This window comes from Neomonachus schauinslandi, chromosome 2 (assembly GCF_002201575.2).
Source record: "Neomonachus schauinslandi chromosome 2, ASM220157v2, whole genome shotgun sequence".
NCBI classification, from domain to species: domain Eukaryota; kingdom Metazoa; phylum Chordata; class Mammalia; order Carnivora; family Phocidae; genus Neomonachus; species Neomonachus schauinslandi.
The window spans coordinates 202,805,932-202,814,257 of record NC_058404.1 but is presented as its reverse complement, the minus strand read 5'-3'; positions in this window follow the sequence as shown (position 1 = coordinate 202,814,257).

Below are 8,326 nucleotides of genomic sequence, written 5' to 3'. Positions count from 1 at the left end.
GCCCCCCCCCCCCCCCCCCCGGCCAGATAACCTGGACCTGGGAGCCACAGGCTCCGGCCCGAGCCGCCCTCCCAGCTGCCCTGCCCCACCCACTGAGCCTGCTGCAGACCGTGGCCCAGGAGGTGGGAGGCTGGGGCAGGGGTGGCGCCCCACGAAGCAGGCCTGGTGGCAGGGAGGGGAGCTGGGCATGCCCCTTCCCGGGGGAACTGCCTGGTCCTCGTCCTGGTCCCCCAGCCTGCCTGCATCCGCCCTCTCTGGCCCCGCGGGCCTAGCAGGGGGCACCTCTCCTGCCTCCCTGAGAGACTCCCACCGCCTTCACCCCGAGCCTGGGGGCCCCAGGAAACCCTTCCCTGGCTGTGGCCCCTAGACCTGAGTTAGATTCCGGTGTGGGCACAGGTGTGGACACAGCTCTGTGTGGGACGGTAGCCTGCTGCCCGGGCACCCTCTCCATAACAGCTACCCTCTGCCTGGGTGGTGGTCAGCATCCCCCACGCCCAGGGGGCTATCCCGACCACGCCCCCGTCCCTGCTGGGCAGGCCAGCTGGACAATAAAGTTGTCAGAAGCCTTGGGCCATGGGGAAGGCAGGCAGGCGTGGCAGGGGAGGGAGACTTGGGGAGGCCCTGCAAAGACATCTCTATTAGGGGGCCGCAAACCCTGCCCCGCCGCAGGGCCTCCCAGGACTGGGAGGAGTGGGCGAGCATGGGCAGAGGTAGCCCTCTGACTCGAGGCAGGCAGGGGACTCGCTGTCCATCAGGGCCCATGGGAAGGGCAGGCCCATTAGGCAGAGGAGCAAACTGAGGCTGGGAGCTGCATGGTGAGGGCAGCCCCTCTCTGAAAGACCCCCTGAGGCGCTTGTATCCTAGGTCTCCCCCTGAGTGGGAGTGCCCTGAGCACATAGTTGCTGAGATAGGCCCCTTGTGAGGTGCTTCATGATGCTGTGCCTCGGTTTCCCCATCTGTAAAATGGTGCATTGCTGACTGCATTGGGCAACTCTTCAGCTTCAACAGACAGGCCTCCCGCCTGTGTTCAGCATGTGTCCAGGCTGAGCTGCAGCAGCAGGATGGCACACTCACTCCTGCCCTGGGCTTCCACAGGAGCAAGGTTTCCAGAAGCTCAGGGTCTGGGGGACCCACCCAAGCCCCGATCTCCTGGGAGGTTTCCTGCAGGAGTGTTAGCTTCAGCCATCGTCCTGCGGGGACTGGCAAGACCCCACATGAACCATATAGCCTCTCTCCTTCAAGGCCCAACAGCTGGGCGTGGGGAGAAGCCCTTGATGGGCGAGCTGCTCCCCATCTCTCCTTCCCCGCGGCTGCGGAGGGTGGGGGTATGCTGCCGTAGGGCCCTGGGTCAGCAGAGGCCAGCCAGGCCTTTCCTCCCAGAATCCCCAGAGCCAGGCTCCCTTCTCCAGGAAGCCTAGGGCCCCCACAGGCCCCCTTCCTCCCATGCCCCCTTCTGAGCACTTTCCTAGCGCTGCCTCCTTCCTCCCAACCAGCCTCCACCAAGGTGCTGTCAGAGCCCCTTTACAGATGGGAGACTGCCCAAGACCACAGAACAGGGAGCAGCGGTGCTTGGGCAGATCCAGGACTCTGCCTCAGACGCCCGTCTCTGACCTTCCACCCCTAGCCCAGCCCCAGGCCAAGCATGGTGGCAGCCTCCAGCCCCACTGCCCACAGCGTTGGCAACAGCCGGGGTTCGGAGCCGGCCACTGGGGAAGCCTGGAGTGGGGGCCGGGCCCCCACGCCTCATTCTCTTGGGCAGAAGGCCTGGTCAGTGGGGCCGGGGTGGGGCTGGGGATCATGGCTCATGGTGGGCCTGAGTCTGGCTGGGGTTGCACGAGGAATAGAGGGCTCCTGACAGTGGCTGCTTGGTGAGCCAGCAGCAGGGGAAGGGCCCGGGGTGGGGGCTGGGGGCGGGCCCTCCTTCCAGCTGCTAGGCGCTTGCCTGAGGGTGGGGGTTCTGACCTGCTCTGTGGGCTCCCTAAATGCCTAGAGAACACCCCACCCTTCCCCAGCTCGGTGGAAGTCTCCCCAGGGCAGGGCAGCTGCGCCCGGTCACTGCATACCAGGCCAGGCCACCTGAGCTTCTGTGCCTCAGTTTCCCCACCTGTCAAAGGGGGCTGATGATGGAGCCAGTCCCACAGGATGCAAGTTGCCCCAGTGCAAGCTCTGGGGGTCCCCTGGCCCCAGCCTGGGCTGGACCGTGTCTACAGCCTCCAGCTAGCAGAGGTGGAGGCCTCCCCTGCCCACTGGACCCAGCTGGCCACTCTGACCTCGCCGGCTCGGCTGGAAGCAAGGCCGAGGTTTGTCCACGGGTGACCTGTGCGGAGACCAGCAGGGGCAAAGGGCCAGGGATGGAGGCCCTGAGGAGGAACTTTGGTTGAGGCTCAGGGCAGAGCTGGAAGAGGCTTCCTAGAGCGGGTGACACTGACCCAGAGGAAGGGGCATTCCATTGAGGAGGGTGGAGGCCGCCCAGGAGGGAGGAGGGTGTGACGTGGGGTTGGCCCAGCGGCCCCTGAGGCCTGGATTCCTAATTCAGCCGGAGCCTGCGGAGCCGGGCTTGTTTATTCTTGGCAGGAAGGCTGGTGGGGGGGTGGGGGGGGAGTGAAGTCTTTTCAAAAAATAATAATAATAAAAACGCTCATTTAGAAGGCTCCCAAGACGTGCTGAACTCCAAAAGGGTCTTGGAAAAAATGCTGAGAAGGTTTAAGTGTAAATGGACCCAAAACACCATAATTAAATTTCCCTTAAATTTACCAGAGTTTGGGGTCAAAGAAAAAATAAAACTTAGGGAAAATGCACTTGAGGTTTCAGGCAAATGCCAAGTGCTTAGAAAAATAGATTTCTGAGCTGCTCAGCGGCTACCGGCCTGGCCCCCGCCAGCCCCAGGAGCTGGGGAGGCCTTAACCTGTCCCGGGCCAGCTCTGGCCACTTCTCCCCTGCCCAGCCCCTTGGGGGCCCTCCCCAGCCAGGCTCCCCGCCCACACCAGCTCCCTCCTGCCCCTCACCCCGGCCTGGGTTGGAGCCCAGCAGAAGCTTGAGCTTTCATCTCCCCCTCCCCAGCTCCCTGCCACTGCTTTCCTGCAACTACAGACAGCCCTGGTCTCCTTTCTTTGCTCATCTGGGAGCAACCATACTTTCCAAACCTAAAGTCAGGATTTGCGGTCTAGGGGTCTGAGCGAACCAAAGGGTAAAGAGGCCAGAATGTCTGGACTGGGGCTGTTACAGCACATCCCAGAAGACAGCCTCCCAACAGCGCATGATTATGGTGTTGCCCTCTTTGCTCAGCCTGCCAGGAAGCTCAGAGCTAAAATTAAGGCTCTCGTACAGTAGCTAGTGTTGGCCAATGGATTTTGGAATACTTTCTCTTCTCCATGTTCTTTAGAATTCCATTTCTGTTGTAATGAGCAAATCAACTGTGCTTTTTATTTTAATCCTCCTCAAATTTTCTGAGTACAAATTTAAAAAGCAGAGATTACCCACGACCCATAGCAGCTGTGACCTCTCTCAAATCTGTTTTTCTTTCTTTGGGGGAAGGAGGTCAGCTCAGGCCAGCTGGACTATAGAGAGGCACCTCCTGCTCCATCCTGTGGCCCCTGGGGCCCACCTCATGTGTGCCCTGCCGGCAGGCAGGGGTAGCAGTGGTTTCCGAGAAGGTGGAGATGTGTGTTGGGAGATGGAGAGCTCCCAGGGGGAGGTCAAGCAGTGCCCCGGGGGGTCCCCTGGGCCTCCCAGAGAAGGTGAACTAGGCTGAGACGTGAAGCTCCCTTGGGGCCTCAGTTTCCCCCATCAAAGCACTCAGCCCGGTGGCAGGGCAGAGAGAAGCTTCCAGCAGCAGCTGCATCTCTAGGCCAGGCACTCGGTCCCAGGGGTAGCCGAGCAGGAGGCTCTGACCAGGGGCTCTCCACGCCCTGGCTTCCAGGCCCAGCGCCGGCCTCGATGGGCATCTAGTGGGTGCTGTGGAAGCCACGGCCCGCCAGGGGCGCTGTGGATAGCAGGCAGGATGTGGATTCAAGTCCGCACTAGGCAGGGCGAGGTGAGGAGGAGTGGCTGCAGGGCCCGCACCTCACAGCCTGCCACGATCCCTATACCCAGGGCACGCTGCAGCCTGGTCCCCCTGCCACAGCTTCCCTCCCTGCTCGCACCTGCACAGGCCCCAGCAAGCCAGGCCACCGGCTCTGAGTCACTGACCAGGCTGGGCTGGGCCACGCTGCCCACCAGCCCCCGACTCTCGCCCGAGGCCTCCCACACTCACCTTCACTGGGGACCCCCATGGCTGTGGGCCTTGGGAGAAGGGTGGCTGTGCGGGGGGAAGGGGCAGGGGGTCAGGCAGGGAAGTCTGAGGGGAGTGGAGCCCCCCCAGGACTCCTACAACCCCGCACTGACCCTCTGCAGGCTCTCCACGCCCCCGGCACCTACTCCCCTGCCTGAGGTGCCCCAAGGGGGCCTCCCTCATGGGGTCCAGCAGAAATGGGTCTCAGGGCAAATGCTCCATCAGGAGAGCCGTGGTGACACAGTGGTGACTAATGGCTAATTTTTAGAAAGTGTCGCTGAGATGTTGGGAAACGCGGCCCAGATGGCATCGTGAGTAACAGGCCTGGTGTCAAGGCAAGGCCCTGCAAACCGTTGACTTGGAAAGAACAGTTGTGAACAATACAATTATTTTTTCAATGATAATAAAAGAGGCCTTCAAGCAATGTCCTCCCTTGGTGGCGAGGGTGGGGTGAACTGGCTGATTTCCTTTGGTGCTGGCAACGGGCGGTGCTGGGGCCTTTTGGAAGCAATTTGGCAGAATCCGCCGAGAGCCACAAGGACGTCCTGTTCTTGGACCTAAATGCCACCAGACATTCAGGAGAGGCCATAAGGAGGAGACCCCTTCAGACTGCGTGCCACTGAAGGAACCAGCTACCACAAGGTGTGTAGACAGCAGAATAAGAGACAGATCCACATCCTGACCCCCAGGAACTGGGAACGTGACCTCGTTCTTTGTGGCGTCGGTAAATTAAGCTCTTGGGATGATCTTGGATTACCTGGGTGGGTCCTACATCCAATGGCAAGTGTTCCTCTAAGGGATGGAAGAGGATGGAAGAGGAAAAGGCTGTGTGACCCTGGACGCAGAGCGGGTAGCAGTGACTGTCACAAGCCCAGGAGCACCTGGAGCCTCAGAGGCAGGAAGAGGCAGGATGGACCCTCCCCTGGAGCCTCAGAGGGAGCAGGGTCCTGCCCACACCTTGGTTTCCGACTTCTGGCCTCCAGGACCGTGAGAGACTACATTTCAGCCAACAGGTTTGTAGTCATTTGTTACAGCAGCCTTCGGAAAGGAATACAGAGCATGAAGCACCCAGGGGTCAACCCAAGCCTGGCGCTGGAGGGAGAGGGGGACACACTCCCTCCCACAGGCCCGAGGAAGAGGGAGCTGGGCCAAGGTGCAAGGGCCCATCCCCCCAGCAACCTCTCCTCTTGCTAGTGCTGCCCAGCGGCCAAATTCACACAGGAGCTGGACAGGATGCCGAGTAGGGTCAGGCTTGTTGGGATAGATAGAAGCGTGTAGAGACCACCAACACGGACCTACAATCCCCGTGGGCACTTCGGCCAAGGGAACAGCCCTGGGAGGCAAAAAGCAAGAACAGTTACTGACAGGACGATGGAGGGATGCCCACCTCTCAGAGACCAGGAGATGCCGGACGTTTTCCTCAGGGGCCCACGGGGGATCTGTGGGCACCCTCCTGGGGGAGGACTGCAGGGGACAAAACTGACCTTTGCCGGGCCTCGGAAGGGTCCTCTGAGAAGCTACGCGTCAGGCGCCAGCGGCCGGTCCTGCCCCTCTATCCCACTCCGAGCTGACTCCTGCCTCGCCTGCCAGTTCTGTCCACAAAGCAATCTGGAGGAAAACCCAGTGCGATCCACACAGACGAACAGGGCCCACGGGGCCAACAACCCACACCCATCCTTGTATGTCAAGCAACTGATTCATTAAGTAACCGGTTAGGGGCGCCCAGGTGGCTCAGTCGGTTGAGCGTCCGACTCTTGGTTTTGGTTCAGGTCATGGTCTCAGGGTCGTGGGGCTCCGCGCTCAGTGCGGAGTCGGCTGGAGATTCCCTCTCCCTCTCCCTCTGCCCCTCCTCCACTCATGCACACTCTCTCTCTCATATATATAAAATAAATAAATCTTTCAAAAGAAGTAACCTGTTAATTAAGGAACTGGCTAATAGATTAGAGCCATGCCTGCTGCTGGTGGTACCTAGGGTGGTATCCCGGGAGGGGACCCAGGTGGGGGCAGCCTGGGCTGTGCATTGGAGGGGTTAGGGGTTGGACGGCCCCGCTGAGGTTCAGGGGCCCAGGGCCAGCACAGGGGCCGAGGGATTAACTTGAGCAAGCAATGAGAGCAGCACGCAGCGCAGATGCTGATCTGTCAGGTAGGCCCACAGGGGTTGCATGAGGGCTCCCTGGGGGTGGGGCCCTTCTAGGGCCCTGAAGTCTGGCCTCAGAGGCTGGGGTGTCTCCAGGTTGGTGTCTTTATTTATTTATTTTAAGATTTTGTTTATTTATTTATTTATTTAAAGATTTTATTTATTTATTTTATTTTATTTTATTTATTTATTTATTTATTTATTTTTTATTCTTATGTTAATCCCCATACGTTACATCATTAGTTTTAGATGAAGTGTTCCATGATTCATTGTTTGTGCATAACACCCAGTGTTCCATGCAGAACGTGCCCTCCTCAATACCCACCACCAGGCTAACCCGTCCCCCCACCCCCCTCCCCTCTAGAACCCTCAGTTTGTTTCTCAGAGTCCATGGTCTCTCATGGTTCATCTCCCCCTCCGATTTCCCCCGCTTCATTCTTCCCCTCCCGCTACCTTCTTCTTCTTTTTCTTTATTTTTTTTTCTTAATTTATTTTTTTTTTTAAGATTTTATTTATTTATTCGTTAGAGACAGAGAGAGGCAGAGGGAGAAGCAGGCTCCCAAGGAGCAGGGAGCCCGATGCGGGACTCGATCCCAGGACCCTGAGACCATGACCTGAGCCGAAGGCAGACACTCAACCATCTGAGCCACCCAGGCGCCCTAAAGATTTTATTTATTTTTTGAGAGGGAGAGACAGCGAGAGAGGGAACACAAGCCGGGGGAGCGGGAGAGGGAGATGCAGACTCCCCGTCGAGCAGGGAGCCCGATGTGGGACTCGATCCCAGGACCCCAGGATCATGACCTGAGCCGAAGGCAGACGCTTAACGACTGAGCCACCCCGGCGCCCCCAGGTTGGCGTCTTTAAAACACAGGCTGCCCCTGGAGCTGTGCGGTGGTGCCAGCGCCCAGTCACAGAGGGGCTTTCATTGCCCATTTTCCTGATGAGCATACAGAATTCCAGAAGGGAGGTGGTCCGGAGGCACTTGGGTGGGGCGGGCCAGAGCCATGCCTGTGTCTCCCCTCCCCTCTCTGTGCACCTCTGGGTTTGCCTGAAAGTGGGAGAAGTGCCGTCTTCCTTGTGAAGGGGGGCACAGAAGGCGTAGTCACCTGGGGTCCTCTCCAGCTCAGATCGTCCCACCCAGCAGTGCCCCAGGACCTGTCACAACTCCACCAGCTCAAGCTCTGCCACCAGCTACCCTCCTCCTTCGCCAGAGCCCGAGGGTTGGTGTCCCCTCTCTGAGGCCCCCACCCCTGCTCTCCACTGTGATGCCTGGCCAGCACCCAATCTCCAAACTTGTCTCCTCCTGGAGGGTTGGGAGTAACTCGGGGAGCTTAGCTACAAGCAGCAGGGAGGCCCCTGCTTCTGGGATGCAGTTCGCTGGTACTTCAGCCCCAGGCAGACAGGCAGAGACGCCCCTCACTGCCGGGTCTTTGCACACACAGTGCCCCGGGCCTTGATGCGCTCCTGGGCTTGTCCACCTGAGGACTGGCTGCTCACACCGCAGGGTTCAGCTTGGGCAGCTCCTTCTCCGTGAAGCCTCTCTGACAGGCTTCACCCACCGAGACGCTCCCCTTCTATGTCCCCGCGTTCCGTGGCCTGAAGCCCTGATCGGAGGCCGGATGGCACCTGGGACTGCGAGGCCCGCAACTAGAGGTCCGCGCTCGGCCCCTCTGCGCGCCCGCCTGGCCCAGCGCTGCGACTGGGGGCCTCGCGCGTCCAGCCCCGGCTCCCACGCCCTCCGAGACCGCCCGGCGCCCCCGCCCGGCCCCGCCCCCTCTAATCCCCTCCGCGGGCGGGGGCCAGGCGAGCCGCGGCCCCGCCTCCGGGCCGCCCCAGGGGAGGGGCGTGTCCCGCGCCCGGCGAGTGGGGGCGGGCGTGGCCGGGGCGGGGCGTGGCCGGGGGCGGGGCGGCCGCGGGCC